Source organism: Oryx dammah, unplaced genomic scaffold (assembly GCF_014754425.2).
Source record: "Oryx dammah isolate SB20612 unplaced genomic scaffold, SCBI_Odam_1.1 HiC_scaffold_23, whole genome shotgun sequence".
In the NCBI taxonomy this organism is placed as follows: Eukaryota; Metazoa; Chordata; class Mammalia; order Artiodactyla; family Bovidae; genus Oryx; species Oryx dammah.
The window spans coordinates 128,854,510-128,873,893 of record NW_024070207.1 but is presented as its reverse complement, the minus strand read 5'-3'; the positions used below and the strand labels follow the sequence as shown (position 1 = coordinate 128,873,893).

Below are 19,384 nucleotides of genomic sequence, written 5' to 3'. Positions count from 1 at the left end.
CTGCCCTCAATCTTTCCCAGCATCCGGGTCTTTTCCAATGAGTCAGCTCTTCACATCAGGTGGCCAAAATATTGGAGTTTCAGCTTTAGCATCAGTCCTTCCAATGAACACCCAGGACTGGTCTCCTTTAGGATGGACTTGTTGGGTCTCCTTGCAGTCCAAAGGACTCTCAAGAGTCTTCTCCAACACCATTGTGCAAAAGCATCAATTCTTCTTCTGCACTCAGCTTTCTTTATAGTCCAACTCTCACACCCATACATGACCACTGGAAAAACCATAGCCTTGACTAGACTGACCTTTGTTGGCAAAGTATGTCTCTGCTTATTAATATGCTGTCTAGGTTGGTCATAACTTTCATTCCAAGGAGTAAGCGTCTTTTAATTTCATGGCTGCAATCTCCATCTACAGTGATTTTGGAGCCCACTTGTTTTTACTTCCGTTTTTATTTCCATTTCTCTAGGAGATGGGTCATAGAGGTTCTTGCTTTGATTTATGTCATTGTGTGTTCTGCCTATGATTTTCTCTACGAGTTTATAGTTACTGGTCTCACATTTAAGTCTTTAATCCATTTTGAGTTTATCTTTGTGTATGCTGTTAAGAGGTTTTCTAATTTCATTCTTTTACATGGAGCTGTCTAGTTTTCACAGCACCATTTATTGAAGAGGCTATCTTTGCCCCATTGTATATTCTTGCCTCCTTTGTCAAAAATAAGGTACCCATGGGTGCATGGGCTTATTTCTGGGCTTTCTATCTTGTTCCATTGGTCTTTATTTCTGGTTTTGTGGCAGTACCATCGTGTCTTGATGACTGTAGCTTCATAGTGTAGTTTGAAGTCAGGAAAGTTGATTCCTCCAGTTCCATTGCTGAATTCTGTTTGCTAAAACTTTGTTGAGGATGTTTGCATCTATGTTCATCAGTGATATTGGCCTGTAGTTTTCTCTTTTTGTGTTGTCTTTATCTGGATTTGGTATCACGGTGATCATGGCCTCATAGAATGAGTTTGCAAGTGTTCCTTCCTCTGCAATTTTTTGAAAGCGTTTTAGAAGGACAGGCATTAGCTCCACTCTGAATGTTTGATAGAATGCTCCTGTGAAGCCATCTGGTCCTGAGCTTTTGTTTTTTGGGGGATGTTTGATCACAGCTTCAATTTCAGTGCTTGTAATTGGCTTGTCCATAGTTTCAGTTTCTTCATTGTTTGGTCTTGGAAGATTAAACTTTTCTAAGAAATCTGTCCATTTTCCAGGTTATCTACTTTATTGCCTTATCAGTTCAGTTCAGTCGCTCAGTCATGTCCGACTCTTTGCGACCCCATGAATCGCAGCACGCCAGGCCTCCCTGTCCATCACCAACTCCCGGAGTTCACTCAGACTCACATCCATTGAGTCAGTGATGCCATCCAGCCATCTCATCCTCTGGCGTCCCCTTCTCCTCCTGCCTCCAATCCCTCCCAGCATCAGAGTCTTTTCCAGTGAGTCAACTTTTCGCATACGGTAGCCAAAGTATTGGAGTTTCAGCTTCAGCATCATTCCCTCCAAACAAATCCCAGGGCTGATCTCCTTTCAGAATGGACTGGTTGGATCTCCTTGCAGTCCAAGGGATTCTCAAGAGTCTTCTCCAACACCACAGTTCAAAAGCATCCATTCTTCAGCCCTCAGCTTTCTTCATAGTCCAACTCTCACATTTATACATTACCACTGGAAAAACCATAGCCTTGACTAGACGGACCTTTGTTGTTCATAATAGTCTCTTATAATCCTTTGTATTTCTGCATTTCTGTTGTAACCTTTCCTTTTTCATTTCTAAGTTGCTTGATTTGATTCTTCTCTCTTTTTCTCTTGATGAGTCTGGCTAAAGGTTGGTCAATTTTCTTTATTTTCTCAAAGAACCAGCTTTTAGTTTTATTAATCTTTACTATTGTTTCTTTCATTTCTTTTTCATATTTCTGCTCAGATCTTTATGATTTCTTTCCTTCTACTAATTTTGGGTTTTTCTTTTTTGTTTTTGTTGTTGTTCTTTTCCCAGTTGTTTTAGGTGTAAAGTTAGCCTTTCTATTTGATGTTTTTCTTCTTTCTTAAGGTAGAATTGTATTGCTATAAACTTCCCTCTTAGAACTGCTTTTGCTGAATCCCCTAGGGTTTGAGTTGTTGTGTTTTCATTGTCACTTGTTTCTAGAAATTTTTTAAATTTCCCTTTTGATTTTTTTCAGTAAACTCTTAGTTGTTTATAAATGTGTTGTTTAATCTCCATGTGTTTGTGTTTCTTACACTTTTTTCTTGTAATTGATATATAGTGTCATTGCATCATGGTTGGAGAAGATGCTTGACCTGATTTCAGTTTCCTTAAATTTCCTGAGGTTTGATTCATGACTCAAGATGAGGTCTATCCTGGAGAATGTTCCACGTACCCTTGAGAAGAAGGTGCATTCGTCTGCATTTAGATGGCATGTCCTGAAGATATCAGTGAGATCCATCTCATCTAATGTATCGTTTAAGACTTGTGTTTCCTTATGAATGTTCTGTTTTGATGATCTGCTCATTGGTGTGAGGGGGGTGTTAAAGTCTCCTACTATTATTGCATCATTGTCAGTTTCTCCTTTTATGTTTGTTAGCGTTTGTTTTGTGTATTGAGGTGCTCCTGTATTGGGTGTGTAGACATTTACAATTGTTATGTCTTCCTCTTGGATTGATCCCTTGATCATTATGTAGTGTCCTTCCTTATCTCTTGTAATCTTTTGGCATTTTAAGGTCTATTTTGTCTGATATGTACTCCAGCTTTCTTTTGCATCCCATTTGCACAGAACATATTTTTCCATCCTCTCACTTTCAGTCTATACGTGTCTTGAGGTCTCCAGTGGGTTTCTTGTAGACAGCATATATATGGTTTTGTTTTTGTATCCATTCAGCCAGTCTGTGCCTTTTGGTTGGAGCATTTAATCCATTTACATTGAAAGTAATTATTGATAGTATGTTCCTATTTCCATTTTCTTAATTGTTTGGGGTTGATTTTGTAGATCTTTTTTCTTCTGTTGTATTTTTTGACTATATCTATGACCAGATTGTATAGATAGATATACCATGGTCCATCTGTCTACATGCACACAATGCAACCCTCTGTCTTTCTGCCCTTTGTGGTTTTTGTTTTCATCTTATTTGTCTGTAGGTGAAATAAAAACCTAATATGCTCTCATTCAGAGACCTATGAACTGTCATGGTCTTTACAGGCATCGTTTTAGCTACTTCAAAAAACTCTCAATTCTAGGCTTTCTGCTCAAATACGAAGCATGCTTTCCTTTCATGCTATTCAGCAAGGGAGGGAGGTGAACCCGACTCTTTACTTAATAAGATTGAATTTACTTCTCTTCTGAGATAAATGCAGTAACAAAAATGGTGCTGTGTGTTGGTGAAAATCAAGTAAAGAGAGTGCATGACACTACAAAGATTTTCCTTCTTAGGTTACAGGGGACTGGAACACCATTTACATTGCCGCGGATAATAAGGAGAAGATTCAGCAAGGAGGCCCACTGAGGGCATATATCCGTCACTTTGAATGTATCAACAACTGCGAACAACTCTTCGTTACTTTTTACGTCAAGTAAGCCCAATCTGCCTAAACTGAGAACAACGAGACTGTTGACTTCCGACATGGAGTCCAGTCTCCAATGTGCAAGATAGGTGTGAGTCATGGCTGTGAGGGTGTGAGTTGTGAGATCTATTCATGGAAAGGTGAGCTCAAGTGCTGGTGAATGGATGGTGAGGAAGGAACATTGTGTTTGTTTGTTTTTCAGGGCTTACTATAATTCCACGTTACTCACAGTAGTGGGAACCAGAGAAGAAGGAGATGTTTATGTCGTAAACTGTGAGTATGCAAGTTCTGCCGAGGTGTGCCTCTTCTCAAGTTTGTTACTCACTCAGTTGTGTCCAACTCTTTGAGACACCATGGACTGCATAGCCCCAGGCTCTCCTATCCTTCACTAGCGCCTGGAGCATACTCAAACTCATGTCTATTGACTCATTGATGCCATCTAACAATCTTATCCTCTGTCATCCCCTTCTCCTGCAGCCCTCAACCTTTCTCGGCAAAAGGGTTTTTTTCAGTTAGCTCTGCTCATCAGGTGGCCAAAATATTGGAGCTCCATTTCAGCATCAGTCTTTCCAGTGACTATTTCCTTTAGGAGTGACTGGTTTGATCTCCTTGCTTTCTAAGGGACTCTAGGAGTGGGTAGCCATTTCCTTCTCCAGAGGACCTTCCCCACCCAGGGATCGAACCTGGGTCTCCAGCATTGCAGGCAGATTTCTTTATACTCTGAGCCACCAGGGAAATGCAAAATCACAGAATGTGTTCAGATTGATGGTCTTGACTCAATCCGAGACAAGTAGATGTCTGCAATTGTGAACTATTTCTTCTACTCATTACAAAAGCAACCTTGGAAATGACACTTAATTGTCGAGGAATTAATTCTGCACCAGAAAATCAAGGTCCAATTTGGAAGGTGCCATTGATGGCATCTGAGAAGAAGCCCTGGACATGGATTCCCCATGTTCCTCAGACATGGAGAAGTGTTGAAAACTACTTAAGAGTACAACAATTCTTTAAAAAATTTCTCTGATTTGACATGCACGAGTGTGTGCAAAATCACTCAGTCTTGCCCAACTCTAATCGACCCTGTGGACTGTCATCTGCCAGGCTCCTCTGTCCATGGGATTCTTCAGGCAAGAATACTGGAGTGGGTTGCCATTTCCTCCTCCAGGGGAATCTTCCCAATCCAGCGACCAAATCCACATCTCTGGCATCTCCAGTGCCTGCAGGCAGATTGTTTACAGTGGAGCCCTCGAGAAGCCCTACATTGAAGCTTACAAGATCAAATTTGGTTTAACTGAAGAACTTCTTTAAGTATTAAACGTTTTTTTATTAGCACGTTTAAGCAGTAGAAACTGGTTGATTTAAATCCTGTAGATAAGGATGAGATTAGTGAAAATCACAAATTTCAAACTAATCTTTATGTAATTTGAAAAGAAAAGGAGGACTGGCAAAAACTTCTGTCTCTATAATTTAGTTCAGTTCAGTCACTCAGTCGTGTCTGACTCTTTGGGACCCCATGAACCACAGCACGCCAGGCCTCCCTATCCATCACCGACTCCTGGAGTTCACTCAGACTCACGTCCATTGAGTCAGTGATGCCATCCTGCCATCTCATCCTCTGTCGTCCCCTTCTCCTCCTGCCCCCAATCCCTCCCAGCATCAGAGTCTTTTCCAATGAGTCAGCTCTTCACATGAGGTGACAAAAGTACTGGAGTTTCAGCTTTAGCATCATTCCTTCCAAAGAACACCCAGGACTGATCTCCTTCAGAATGGACTGGTTGGATCTCCTTGCAGTCCAAGGGACTCTCAAGAGTCTTCTCCAACACCACAGTTCAAACGCATCAATTCTTCAGCGCTCAGCTTTCTTCACAGTCCAACTCTCACATCCATACATCCACTGAAAAAACAATAGCCTTGACTAGATGGACCTTTGTTGAAAAAGTAATGTCTTTGCTTGTGAATATGCTATCTAGGTTGGTCATAACTTTTCTTCCAAGGAGTAAACGTCTTTTAATTTCATGGCTGCAATCACCATCTGCAGTGATTTTGGAGTCCCCAAAAATAAAGTCTGACACTGTTTACAATGTTTCCTCATCTATTTCCCATGAAGTGATGGGACCGGATGCCATGATCTTCGTTTTCTGAATGTTGAGATTTAGGCCAACTTTTTCACTCTCCACTTTCACTTTCATCAAGAGGCTCTTTAGTTCCTCTTCACTTTCTGCCATAAGGGTGGTGTCATCTGCATATCTGAGGTTAGTGATATTTCTCCCGGCAATCTTGATTCCAGCTTGTGCTTCTTCCAGCCCAGCTTTTCTCATGATGTACTCTGCATATAAGTTAAATAAGCAGGGTGCAATATACAGCCTTGACGTACTCCTTTTCCTATTTGGAACCAGTCTGTTGTTCCATGTCCAGTTCTAACTGGTCCTTCCTGACCTGTATATAGGTTTCTCAAGAGGCAGGTCAGGTGATATGGTATTCCCATCTCTTTCAGAATGTTCCACAGTTTATTGTGATCCACACGGTCAAAGGCTTTGGCATAGTCAATAAAGCAGAAATAGATGTTTTTCTGGAACTCTCTTGCTTTTTCCATGATCCAGTGGATGTTGACAATTTGATCTCTGGTTCCTCTGCCTTTTCTAAAACCAGCTTGAACATCTGGAAGTTCACGGTTCATGTATTGCTGAAGCCTAGCTTAGAGAACTTTGAGCATTACTTTACTAGCATGTGAGATGAGTGCAATTGTGTGGTAGTTTGATCATTCTTTGGCATTGCTTTTGTTTGGGATTAGAATGAAACCTGACCTTTTCCAGTCCTGTGGCCACTGCTGAGTTTTCCAAATTGGCTGGCATATTGAGTGCAGCACTTTCAAAGCATCATCTTTCAGGATTTGAAATAGCTCAACTGGAATTCCATCACTTCCACTAGCTTTGTTCGTAGTGATGCTTTCTAAGGTCTGCTTGACTTCACATTCCAGGATGTCTGGCTCTAGGTGAGTGATCACACCATCATGATTATCTTGGTCATGGAGATCTTTTTTGTACAGTTCTTCTGTGTATTCTTGCCACCTCTGCTTAATATCTTCTGCTTCTGTTAGGTGCATACCATTTCTGTCCTTTATCGAGCCCATCTTTGCATGAAATGTTCCCTTGGTGTCTCTAATTTTCCTGAAGAGATCTCTAGTCTTTCCCTTTCTGTTGTTTTCCTCTATTTCTTTGCATTGATTGCTGAGGAAGGCTTTCTTATCTCTTCTTGCTATTCTTTGGAACGCTGCATTTAGATGCTTATATCTTTCCTTTTCTCCTTTGTTTTTCTCTTCTCTTCTTTTCACAGCTATTTGTAAGGCCTCCTCAGACAGCCATTTTGCTTTTTTGCGTTTCTTTTCCATGGGGATGGTCTTGATCCCTGTCTCCTGTACAATGTCACGAACCTCATTCCATAGTTCATCAGACTCTCTATCTATCAGATCTAGTCCCTTAAATCTATTTCTCACTTCCACTGTATAATCATAAAGGATTTGATTTAGGTCATACCTGAATGGTCTAGTGGTTTTCCCTACTTTCTTCAATTTAAGCCTGAATTTGGCAATAAGGAGTTCATGATCTGAGCCACAGTCAGTTCCTGGTCTTGTTTTTGTTGACTGTATAGAGCTTCTCCATCTTTGGCTGCAAAGAATAGAATCAATCTGATTTCAGTGTTGACCATCTGGTGATGTCCATGTGTAGAGTCTTCTCTTGTGTTGTTGGAAGAGGGTGTTTGCTATGACCAGTGCATTTTGAGAAGAATTAGATGCACAGAGTGCAGATGAGAGGAGCTACCCCACGTCCAAGGTCAGGGGCAGAAGTCGGGAGGACCCCACGCCTGGGTGGCAGCGGAGAGGAGCTACCCCACGTCTGATGTCAGGGGCGGCAGCCGAAAGGAGTTATCCCGCCTCCGAGGTCAGGGGCAGCAGCCGAGAGGGTCTAAGCCATGTCCTAGGTCAGGGGTGGTGCCGAGAGTGCCAGGCTGTGACAGCACAGAAGCAGTGAAGAGGAGCTACCCCCACCCGAGGCCAGGGGTGGCGGCCAGGAGGAGGTACCCCATGCCCAAGGCCAGGGGCGGTGACAAGAAGGAGCCACACCACGTTCAAGGAGCTGTGGCTGCAAGGGCCCTGGAGGGCCTAGAGGAGCTATTCCACGTTCAAGGTAAGAGTTGGGGATGAAAGTAAGGAGATACCCTTCGTCCAGGGTAAGGAGCAGCGGCTGCGCTTTGCTGGAGCAGCCCTGAAGAGATACCCCACATCCAAGGTAAGAGAAACCCAAGTAAGATGGTAGGTATTGCAAAAGGGCAGACACACTGAAACCATAATCACAGAAAACTAGTCAGTCTAATCACAGGGACCACAGCCTTAACTCAGTGAAACTAAGCCATGCCTTATGAGGCCACCCAAGATAAGCGGTCATGGTGGAGAGATCTGACAGAACATGGTCCACTGGAGAAGGGAATGGCAAACCACTTCAGTATTCTTACCTTGAGAACCCCATGAACAATATGAAAAGGCAAAATGATAGGATACTGAAAGAGGAACTCCCCAGGTCAGTAAGTGCCCAATATGCTACTGCAGATCAGTGAAGAAATAACTCCAGAGAAATGAAGAGATGGAGCCAAAGCAAAAACAATACCCAGCTGAGGATGTGACTGATGATAGAAGCAAGGTCCGATGCTTGTAAAGAGCAATATTGCATAGGAACCTGGAATGTCAGGTCCATGAATCAAGGCAAATTGGAAGTGGTCAAACAGGAGATGGCAAGAGTGAACGTCGACATTCTAGGAATCAGGGAACTAAAATGGACTGGAATGGCTGAATTTAACTCAGATGACCATTATATCTACTACTGCGGGCAGGAATCCCTTAGAATAAATGGAGTAGCCATCATGGTCAACAAAAGAGTGTGAAATGCAGTACTTGGATGCAATCTCAAAAACGACAGAATGATCTCTTTCGTCTCCAAGGCAAACCATTCAATATCACAGTAATCCAAGTCTATGCCCCAACCAGTAACGCTGAAGAAACTGAAGATGAATGGTTCTATGAAGACCTACAAGATCTTTTAGAACTAACACCCCAAAAATATGTCCTTTTCATTATAGGGGACTGGAATGCAAAAGTAGGAAGTCAAGAAACACCTGGAGTAACAGGCAAATTTGGCTTTGGAATATAGAATGAAGCAGGGCAAAGACTAACAGAGTTTTGCCAAGAAAATCTCTATAGTTTATGAAACTGGAAATAATTTTCAAATACAAATCTTGTAGTACTGAGTGATCTAATGTCTCCATATTTGATTTCCAAGGAGAAAAAGTACAATGGAGCATTCTAATTATGTCTCTTGCATTTTTTTTTTTAATTTGCAAAATGGCCTTGCAGCCACAGGAACTAAATCATTTCAGAGAATATATCTCCAACATGTTGCAATAGCCTTATTTCTTCCCATTTTATAACCTCTTGTACTATTAAACAACTTTGGCTTAATTTAACTTTTATTTTAATTTGATGTTCAGTCCAGTCACTCAGTCATGTCCAACTCTTTGCAACCCAATGGACTGCAGCAGGCCAGGAATCCCTGTCCATCACCAACTCCCAGAGCTTACTCAAACTCATATCCATTGAGTCGATGATGCCATCCAACCATCTCATCCTCTGTCATCCCCTTCTCCTCCAGCCTTCCCTCTTTCCCAGCCAGGGTCTTTTCAAATAAGTCAGTTTTTTCCCATCAGGTGGCCAAAGGACTGGAGTTTCACCTTCACCATCTGTCCATCCAGTGAATATCCAGGACTAATCTCTTTTAGGATGGAGGGATCTCCTTGCCGTCCTAGGAATTCTAAAGATTTTTTTCCAACATCACAGTTCAAAAGCATCAATTCTTCGGTGCTCAGCTTTCTTTATAGCCCAACTCTCACGTGCATACATGACTACTGGAAAAAATATAGCTTTGACTAGATGGACCCTTGTTGGCAAAGTAAAGTCTCTGCTTTTTTATATGTTGTCTAAGTTGGTCATAACATTTCTTTCAAGGAGTAAGTGTCTTTTAACTTCATGGCTGCAATCACCATCTGCATTGATTTGGGAGCCCCCAAAATAAATTCTGTCACTGTTTTCATTGCTTCCCCATCTATTGTCATGAATTGATGGGACCAGATGCCATGATCTTAGTTTTCTGAATGTTGAGTTTTAAGCCAATTTTTTCACTCTCGTCTTTCACATTTATCAAGAGGCTCTTTAGTTCTTCTTCACTTTCTACCATAAAGGTAGTGTCATCTGTGTATCAGAGGCTATTGACATTTCTCCAGGCAATCTTGATTCCATCTTATGCCTCATCTAGTCCAGCATTTCTCATGATGTACTCTGTATATAAGCAGGGTGACAATATACAGCCTTGATGTACTCCTTTCCCAATTGAGAACCAGTCTGTTGTTCCATGTCCAGTTCTAACTGTTGCTTGTTGACCTGCCTACTGATTTCTCAGGAGGCAGCTCAGGTGGTGTGGTATTCCCATCTTTTAAGAATTTTCGACAGGTTGTTGTGATCCACAAAGTGAAAGGCTTTGGCATAGTCAATAAAGCAGTACATAAAGCAGTACAATAAAGTAGTCAATAAAGAAGTACATATTTTCCTGGAACTCTGTTGCTCTTTCAATGATCCAGCGGATGTTGTCATTTGATTTCTGGTTCCTCTGATCCCCTGGAGAAGGAAATGGCAACCCACTCCAGTATTCTTGCCTGGAGAATCTCATGGATGGAGGAGCCTGGTGGGCTACAGTCCTCGAGGTCGCAAAGAGTTGGACACGACTGAGCGACTTTAACTAACTAACTAATGCCTTTTCTAAATCCAGCTTGAACATCTGGAAGTTCACAGATCATGTACTGCTGAAGCCTGGCTGGGAGAATGTTAAGCATTACTTTGCTAGCATGTGAGATGTGTGCAAATTGTGCGGTAATTTGAGCATTCTTTGGCATTGCCCTTCTTAGGGACTGGAATGAAAGCTGACCTTTACCAGGCCTGTGGCCACTGCCGAGTTTTCCAAATTTGCTGGCATATGGACTTCAGCACTTTCACAGCATCATCTTTTAGGACTGAAATAGCTCAAGTGGAATTCGATCACCTCCACTAGCTTTGCTCGTAGTAATGTTTCCTAAGGCCCACTTGACTTTGCATTCCAGGGTGTCTGGCTGTAGGTGAGTGATCACAATCTTTTGATTATCTGGGTGATGGAGATATTTTTCTATAGTTCTTCCGTGTATTCTTGCCACCTCGTCTTAATATCTTCTGCTTCTGTTAGATCCATGCCATTTCTGTCCTTTATTGAGCCCATCTTCTATGAAATGTCCCCTTGATATCTCTAATTTTCTTGAAGAGATTTCTAGTCTTTCCCATTCTATTGTTTCCCTCTATTTCATCGCATTGATCAGTGAGGAAGGCTTTCTTGTCTCTCCTTGCTATTCTTTGAAACTCTTCAATCAATTGGGTGTATCTTTCCTTTTCTCTTATACTTTTAACTTCTCTTTTTTTCCTCAGCTATTTGTAAGGCCTCCTCAGACAACCATTTTGCCTATTTGCAATTCCTTTTCTTGGGGATGATCTTGGTCCCTGCCTCCTGTACAATGGCAAGAACCTCCATCCATCATTCTTCAGGCACTCTGCCTAACAGATCTAGCCCCTTGAATCTATTTGTCACTCCCACTGTATAATCGTAAGGGGTGTGATTTAGGTCACACCTGAATGGTCTTGTGGTTTTCCCAAGTTCAGTCCGAATTTGGCAATAAGGAGTTCATGATCTGAGCCATAGTCAGCTCCCAGTCTTGTTTTTGCCGACTCTATAGAGCTTCTTCATCTTTGGCTGCAAAGAATATAATGCATCTAATTTCAGCATTGACCATCTGGTGATCTCCATGAGTCTTCTCTCTTATTGTTGCAAGAGAGTTTGGCTATGACCAGTGTGTTCTCTTGGCAAAACTCTATTAGCCTTTGCCCTGCTTTATTATGTACTCCAAAGCCAAATTTGCCTGTTACTCCAGGTATTTCTTGACTTCCTACTTTTGCATTCCAGTCCCCTATAATGAACAGGACATCTTTTTAGGGTATTAGTTCTAGAAGGTCTTATAGGTCTTCATAGAACTGTTCAACGTCAGCTTCTTCAACATTACTGGTTGGGGCATAGACTTGGATTACTGTGATACTGAATGGTTTGCCTTGGGAATGAGCAAAGTTCATTCTGTCATTTTTGAGATTGCATCCAAATACTGCATTCTGGACTCTTGTTAACTATGATGGCTACTCCACTTCTGCTAAAGGATTCTTGCCCACAGTAGTAGATGTAATGGTCATCTGAGTTAAATTATGAGTTGATATGATGTACATAAATTTGTAGAACTGCTTTTTAAATCATGACTGTACTTAAGAATTCAGTTCCAAAATTCCTGAAAATTTAACTGTCAGGTCTTAGAAGCTGGTATGAGGTCGCTGAAGTCCGCCTCCTACTATTATAGTGAAAAGGAACTTTGCTATCGTTCACAGACTGTACAGTCTAGAAGACTGGAAGTGTTTGCTGTCTTAGCAAGAGGAGAATTCTTTGGAGAAAGCCTTCCTAGTTCACTACCTGTCTTAACTGGTTCTAACAACACACTCCTAGAAATGTCATTGAGAAAGGTCACCATCGGAGGGAAGACTAATGATAGCTTGAGAAGAACAGGACATGTCCAGTTGAAAAGGAAAGCAGTGGATTGCATTGAGGTTTGATTTTTTTTTTTTTCTGTTACAGACATGGGTGAAAATTCTTTTGAAGTTAATCGTGTATCAGAAAACTTGGTACCATTCTATGCTGAAAACTTTGACGGAGTCAGGAAGACGAAAGTGACTCCTGCCCTTGGTATGTACCATAGCTTATTCTATGGAAACCAGTCATGTCCATGTTATCAGTATTTTTATACAAAGGACAGAAGTGCATACCAACGTTATATTTTATTAAGCACACTGAAGCAGACGTGTTCACACGGGAGAACTGACTTCATGTGACATGAGTTAAAGCAGAGTAAAGGTTGTCTACTAAGAAACTGAACAGATGGTGATTCTATCATGTGGCTTTTGCAAAAAGTAGATACACTTGACCTGGAGGTGCAATGAAATAGTCCAGGATGGCCATGCATTTCTTCTCCAATATCCCATATTGGAGTTGCCAGATTCTGACACCAAAGTGAACCAAAGTTTGAATTTTGAGTTTAGCAGACTCACGGTTCCTGATCATGAATGCATTCGTCTGCATCACAAATGCTTTGTTCTTTGTCATAACTGTTAAAATAAATCCTGAGACCTGAACTCAATGCTCTTCAAATAACCACTCCTTCATATTGAATTCTTCAGAGGCATTTGGTCAGTCATGTCAATCACTCTGCTGCCCAGACAACCCCATGGGGTCACTTCTAAGTCCCATTATTTTTTAGGGTATTACATGTGCATTGGGGTGGGTGGGGGTTGTGTCTGGTCCCTAAGAATGACAAACGTGAGTTTTTCTCTCAGTAGCATGTGTGATGAAATTAGTGTGCCTGGCGAAAAGTTCAAATCATTTCTTTCCCATTGTTTGAATATTGTCATTCAGTCACTAAGTCCTGCCTGACTCTTTGCGACCCCATGGACTGCAGTACACAAGGCTCCTCTGTCCTCCACTATCTCCCAGAGTTTGCTCAAAATCATGTCCACTGAGTCCATGAGGCTATCTCACCCACCACATTTGACTGGAGTGCATCAAAACCCCAGGGATGGAATTCTAGGATGTAGACAAAGTGGACAGCAAGAGTTAGAGCTGGGAGAAATTCTACGTCTCAAGTCCCACCATGACCATCTTGGCTGTACCATTAGAGACAGGTTGACTTGGGGCTGCTTAAGCTCACAGGTGACTGGTCTGTAGTTCTCTCAGTAGTTGTGAGAACTGGCATGTGGAGAGCTAACATGTTAACTATGTAGACTCCACCGCGTGGACCCACCTGAAGACCTGTGTGCACACTCTGGCACCTCTGTAGAAAATTCCCAGGTGAGCCGGGTTTAGGTGATGGGGGAGGGCAGTGATGACCGTGAGACTTACCGATCACCACAGGTAAGAGCCAGAGGACACTCTGTAACCCAGGAAGGATTCTAACGCACACTTCTTCTGCTCTGTTATAACATCCAGGCAAAGGAGACAGTTTCACTCAAGAAGATATTCAGAAGTATGAGGAGCTGAACAGTGAAAGGAGGATTCCAAATGAAAATATAGATGATGCCACCAAAACAGGTAAAGCCCCGGAGGACAACAGGGATCAGAAATGAAAACATAGCATGAGGATTCTTGATTCAAATTTCGTATTCACTCATTCATCTTTTAGAAAGGATGTTATGGAATAATTATTGGATATAGAGGCATATCAATGGTCATTTTCCCTCTTTTCCATTCTCTTTCACAGACAGCTGTCCTAAATAAGAACTGAGAACATCCGTTGGGTGAGTAGAAACATGATACCGAACAACGCTGAGTATTTTTTTTAGCAGGTTAAGAGTTTTTTTCTGGGACATACTGCTTTAAGAATGGGTTACAGACTGAAATCATGCCATTTCAAAAACATGGACGGACAAAGAAATGATCATATTAAGTGAAATACATCACAAAGAGGAAGTCAAATATCATATGATATCTCTTACATGTGGAACATAAAATATGATGCAAATATCTACAAAACAGAAACTCTTGGACACAAGAAACAAGATGATGGTTACCAAAGGGAAATGTGGGGGGAAGGGAGGGATAAAATAGGAGTTTGGGATGAAGAGAGACATACTACCAAACATAAAATAAACAACTGGAATGCACTCTAGAACACGGACATCTATACTCAATGTCTTGAAATAACTTATAAAGGAAAAAAAAATCGAAAAAGGTATACAGTTACCTACATATGTGTGTAACTGAGGGCTTCCCTGGAAGCTCAGTATAAGGAATCCCCCTGCCAGTGCAAGAGATGCAGGTTCAGTCCTTTGAAGATTCAGTTGGGAAGATCCCCTAGAGAAGGAAATGGCAACCCAGTCCTGTATTCTTGCCTGGAGAATCTCAGGGACAGAGGAGTCTGGTGGGCTACAGTCGACAGGATACAAAAGAGTGGGAGACAACTCAGTGACTAAACAATAAGAAATGTATAAAGGAATCACTTGGCTGCATACTTGAAACTAACACAACTTTGCAGATCAACTACATTTCAGTATCACTTCTGTTCACTCTCTCAATCACGTCTGATTCTTTCCGACCCCAAGGACCACAGCACGCCAGGCTTCCCTGTCCATCACCAACTCCAAAAGCTTGCCCAAACTCACGTCCGTTGAGTTGGTGATGCCATCCAAACACCTCATCCTCTGTTCAATAAAAACTCATTTAGAAAACAATAGGACAACCAAACACGGCAGCTTGCCAGGTGACAAAGGCTGGGACTCCCATAAGTGTTTGGATTTAAACTTCGTGTAAACAGTCACGCTGGTCTAGACTCCACAGTGAGATGCTTGGAAGACAAAGGTGGAGACAGTGTGAAGCCCTGAGCTGTGAGATATGACGATCGCTGGGGAATCCCCCTGAGAATGAAGGCCCTTGTAGCTGCAACACGTGCAGAATGACAAATAAGACTGCAGAAGCTGTATGTGACAGGGGTTACATCACATATCATCCCCGGCATCTTGGACCTGTGAACATGTGACTTAGGAACTCTCAGACAAGAGTCGATACAGCATTGCTCAGTTAGTTTCACCAGGCGGTAGTTCTAGGCAACCCCACATGGGCACACACAGAGGGACTTCTGTGACATGGGCCTTGTCAGGAAATTTCTCCACTGCTTCCACTAGCTGCTGCCTCCATTTCTTCTTTCGTGCTCTGACCAATATCATGGTAATCCTAATCAGCTCAACAATGTTTTACATCTTTTTCATGTTTAAAGAAGAAAAGGAAGAAAGAATATAAGACTGATCATCACCAATAATGAGTCACAATCATCCATATGAAAATAAAAGACCTTTTCCTCGAAATCATCATTTCTTCTTTCTCAAGAATTAATGATCTTGGACCCATGGCTTTCTTTGCCATGAATCTCCTCTGCTCTTGGTGATGTTACTGAATTTCTAAGCTGATCAATAAACTGATCAACGCACAAATGTGTCAGTGAAGAAAGGTGCCATGTTTCCAAATGCACAATGTAAAATGCAAGTGTGCAGGAAATTGAGTAAAGAGTGTGACAGGAGGGGTAACTCTGCTTAGGACACATGGTGTGAATCCTGCAAGTAAGTGTCTTGGTGAGAAGAGAGAATAAATCACAGATGGTAGTTTTATATTTTAATAAAATATTGCCCAGGGCTTACCTGGGGACTCAGGCTGTAAAGAATCCACCTGCAATGAGAGAGACCTGGGTTCAATCCCTGAGTTGGGAAGATCCCCTGGAGAAGGGAATGGCAACCCCTCCAGTGTTCTTGCCTGGAGAATCCCATGGACAGAGGAGCCTGGTGGGCTATAATCCATGGGGGTCCCAAAGAGTCGGACACAACTGAGTGACTACCTTTGACATGAAGTTCCCACCAGATGTCAGTGAGAGATGGGACTGTTTCAAAATACCATTCTGTGTTTGGGGCTACAACCCATGGGGTCACAAAGACTGAGCTCACACATACACACATGTCAAGACAAAATGACAGTGCTGTAATTTAGAGAAAGCTTCAACTGGTATACTCTCTCCACACCTCATCTACTTATAGTTCTTTCCTGAAAATGAGAGATATCATTTCCCTTAGACCATGATGAAAGTGAAAGCCACTCAGTTATGTCCGACTCTTTGCAACCCTATGGAACCCTATACACTCCATGGAATTCTCCAAGCCAGAATACTGGAGTGGGTAGCCTTTCCCTTCTCTAGGCGATCTTTTCCAACCCAGGGATCAAACTCAGGAATCTCACATTGTGGGCGAATCCTTGATTGAGCCGCCAGAGAAGTCCAAGAATACTGGTATGGGTAGCCTATCCCTTCTCCAGCAGATCTTCCCCACCCAAGAATTGAGCCAGGGTCTCCTGTATTGCAGGCGGATTCTTTACCAACTGAGCAATCAGGGAAGCTCCTAGAGACGATAATACTGCTGCTGCTGCTGCTGCTGCTGCTGCTGCTAAGTCGCTTCAGTCGTGTTCGACTCTGTGTGACCCCACAGACGGCAGCCCACCAGGCTCCCCTGTCCCTGGGATTCTCCAGGCGAGATCACTGGAGTGGGCCGCCATTTCCTTCTCCAAGAGACTATAATGACTAGCCATTAAAGATGAGCTGAAATCTGAGAAGTTTAAGTTGCAGGAAGACAATGCAGATGGAAGATGAAGAACTTGTGGCTATAATGCACAAACCCCCAAAACTTACAGAATCCAGTTCGACTAGGAGACCACAGCAGCAGGGTTCATACATGAAGCCAGGAGGTCTATTGAGCAGTTTCAGCGGACAAAAAATCCAAAGCTTGTTATAGGACTTCTGGAAAGAATGAAAGAGGAACTCAGAAAATTCTCTCTTCCAACAACCAAGACAACTACGAAGCTCACAAAACTATGGCGTTATCGAAGACAACTATTTTAGAGTTCTGGAAATAACTTAAAGGGGTCTAACAAAAAGGGCCTCAAGATGGCTCAGCTGGTAAAGAATCTGCCTCCTGTGCAGGAGACATGGGTTTGATCCCTGGGTTGGGAAGGTCCCCTAGAGAAGAGAATGGCAACCTGCTCCAGTGTTTTTGCCCAGAGCATTCCATGGACAGAGGAGCCAGTCTATGCAGTCACAAGAGTAAACACATGGACATGACTTAAAAACCAAACAACAGCAATCTTCAGTTCCAGTGTCCGTTCCTTCCCATTTTCTTGACGCTAGTTCTTGGAACTGTGACAGCGTTCATCCTGGCTACAGTCTAGTCATCAGGTAGCTAACTTCTCCACCTAGTGGAAGTTTCAGTAAATATAAGACAGCTCACAAGACATGGCTCAGAATATTGTCTACAGTGCTTCAGGAAGAACTAAAGGGCCTTGATGCTATTTACTGACTAAACTATTACTGTTTAGACTTGGACTGTTTTCCTTTGTCTGCATGTTCTAACTTGTCTGGTTAAACTGATTCTTTGGCCAAAGTTTTTCCACAGACCAAAGGCAGGTGGAGGACGTGATTGGCAAGGACCATAGGGTCCTGCTCTGTTTCAGTAAGATACCTGGGAAGGGGGTTTTGTCCACAAAGAGATTCCATGCATTGTGATTAGAATACATGCAGTTCTGTTTATGTTAAGATTTCCAAGGGTCATGAGCAAGCAGACTATAAGGTGTTTGTAGCAGAGAAGCCAATGGCACCCCACTCCAGTACTCTTGCCTGGAAAATCACATGGACGGAGGGGCCTGGTGGGCTCTAGTCCATGGGGTCGCTATGAGTTGGGCAGGACTGAGCGACTTCACTTTCACTTTTCACTTTCATGCGTTGGACAAGGAAATGGCAACCCACTCCAGTGTTCTTGCCTGGAGAATCCCAGGGGCAGAGGAGCCTAGTGGGCTGCCGTCTATGGGGTCGCACAGAGTCGGACACGACTGAAGTGACTTAGCAGCAGCGGCAGCAAGGTGTTTGTAGAGAAATCTTAATCATAAAATCAAAGGAAAAAAGAATTCACATACATCAGTCTTCCTTTGAAAATCCAAAATGACAATTTCTGCCTTTTCCTTTATTACATTGTTCATTTCATGTATGTTTAATGCAGCTCATTGCATGGCTGGGTTTAAGTCTGGCATTTCTCAGGTCTCTGCCTGTTGGTTCTCCTCTCGTGTCCCATGGATTTCATTTCCCTGCAGACATGTTGCTCAGGTCTGTCAGATGATTCTATATCAATTATATGTCATATATATATATATATATATATACTCTATATATAATGCATTATAACTATAGTAAATTATATAAAATAAATATATGTATATTACATACTAATTGCATTTAATTATATTAAAGCATCAAATATATTTCATGATTTGTAATTTCCTGTACAATCAGTTGGGAGGTCCCAACTCTTTAATAAACTCTTTTAATTTAATAGGACTATAATTCCTAGAGTTACAATGATGAAAATAGCATGTGTGTCTGTGTGTTTCTGTGTCTGTATATGTGTTTCTGTGTGTGTTTGTGTGTGTCTGCATGTCCGTGTGTGAGTTTTTATGTGTATGTCTGTGTATCTGTGTCTCTGTGTGTGTATGAGTGTGTGTGTCTCTGAGTGTGTGTGTGTCTGTGTTTGTATGTGCGTGTGTCTGTGTGTCTGTGAGTGTGTGTGTGTGTCTGTGTTTGTATGTGTGTGTCTGTGTGTTTGTGTGTGTGTCTATGAGGGTGTGTGTATATGTCTCTGCATGAGTGTGTGTGTGTGTGTATCTGTGTATCTGTGTGTATGTGTGTCTGTGTTTGTATGTGTGTGTGTGTCTGTGTTTGTGTGTGTGTCTATGAGTGTGTGTGTATATGTCTCTGCGTGTCTGTGTGTGTGTGTCTGTGTCTGTGTGTTTGTGTGTGTGTCTATGAGTGTGTGTGTATATGTCTCTGCGTGAGTGTCTGTGTGTGCGTGTGTCCGTGTGTGTGTTTGTATGTGCGCATGTGTGTGTGTGTCTGTGAGTGTGTGTGTGTGTCTGTGTTTGTATGTGCGTCTGTGTCTGTGTGTTTGTGTGTGTGTGTCTATGAGTGTGTGTGTATATGTCTCTGTGTGTGTTTGTATGTGCGTGTGTCTGTG

At 42.3% G+C, this 19,384-nt stretch overlaps 2 long non-coding RNA genes across 2 annotated transcripts; one reads left to right on the top strand and one right to left on the bottom strand.

The window, feature by feature from the left end:
* Positions 1 to 685: 685 nt before the first annotated feature.
* On the bottom strand, positions 686 to 15,772 carry LOC120882392. The gene is made up of 4 exons (XR_005725493.1): positions 15,692 to 15,772; positions 6,589 to 6,600; positions 5,328 to 5,333; positions 686 to 696 (listed from the first exon to the last, which is right to left on the bottom strand). It is a non-coding gene; the product is annotated as an uncharacterized LOC120882392 (long non-coding RNA).
* On the top strand, positions 13,777 to 14,088 carry LOC120882390. Its single transcript, XR_005725491.1, has 2 exons — positions 13,777 to 13,883; positions 14,053 to 14,088. It is a non-coding gene; the product is annotated as an uncharacterized LOC120882390 (long non-coding RNA).
* Positions 15,773 to 19,384: the final 3,612 nt, after the last annotated feature.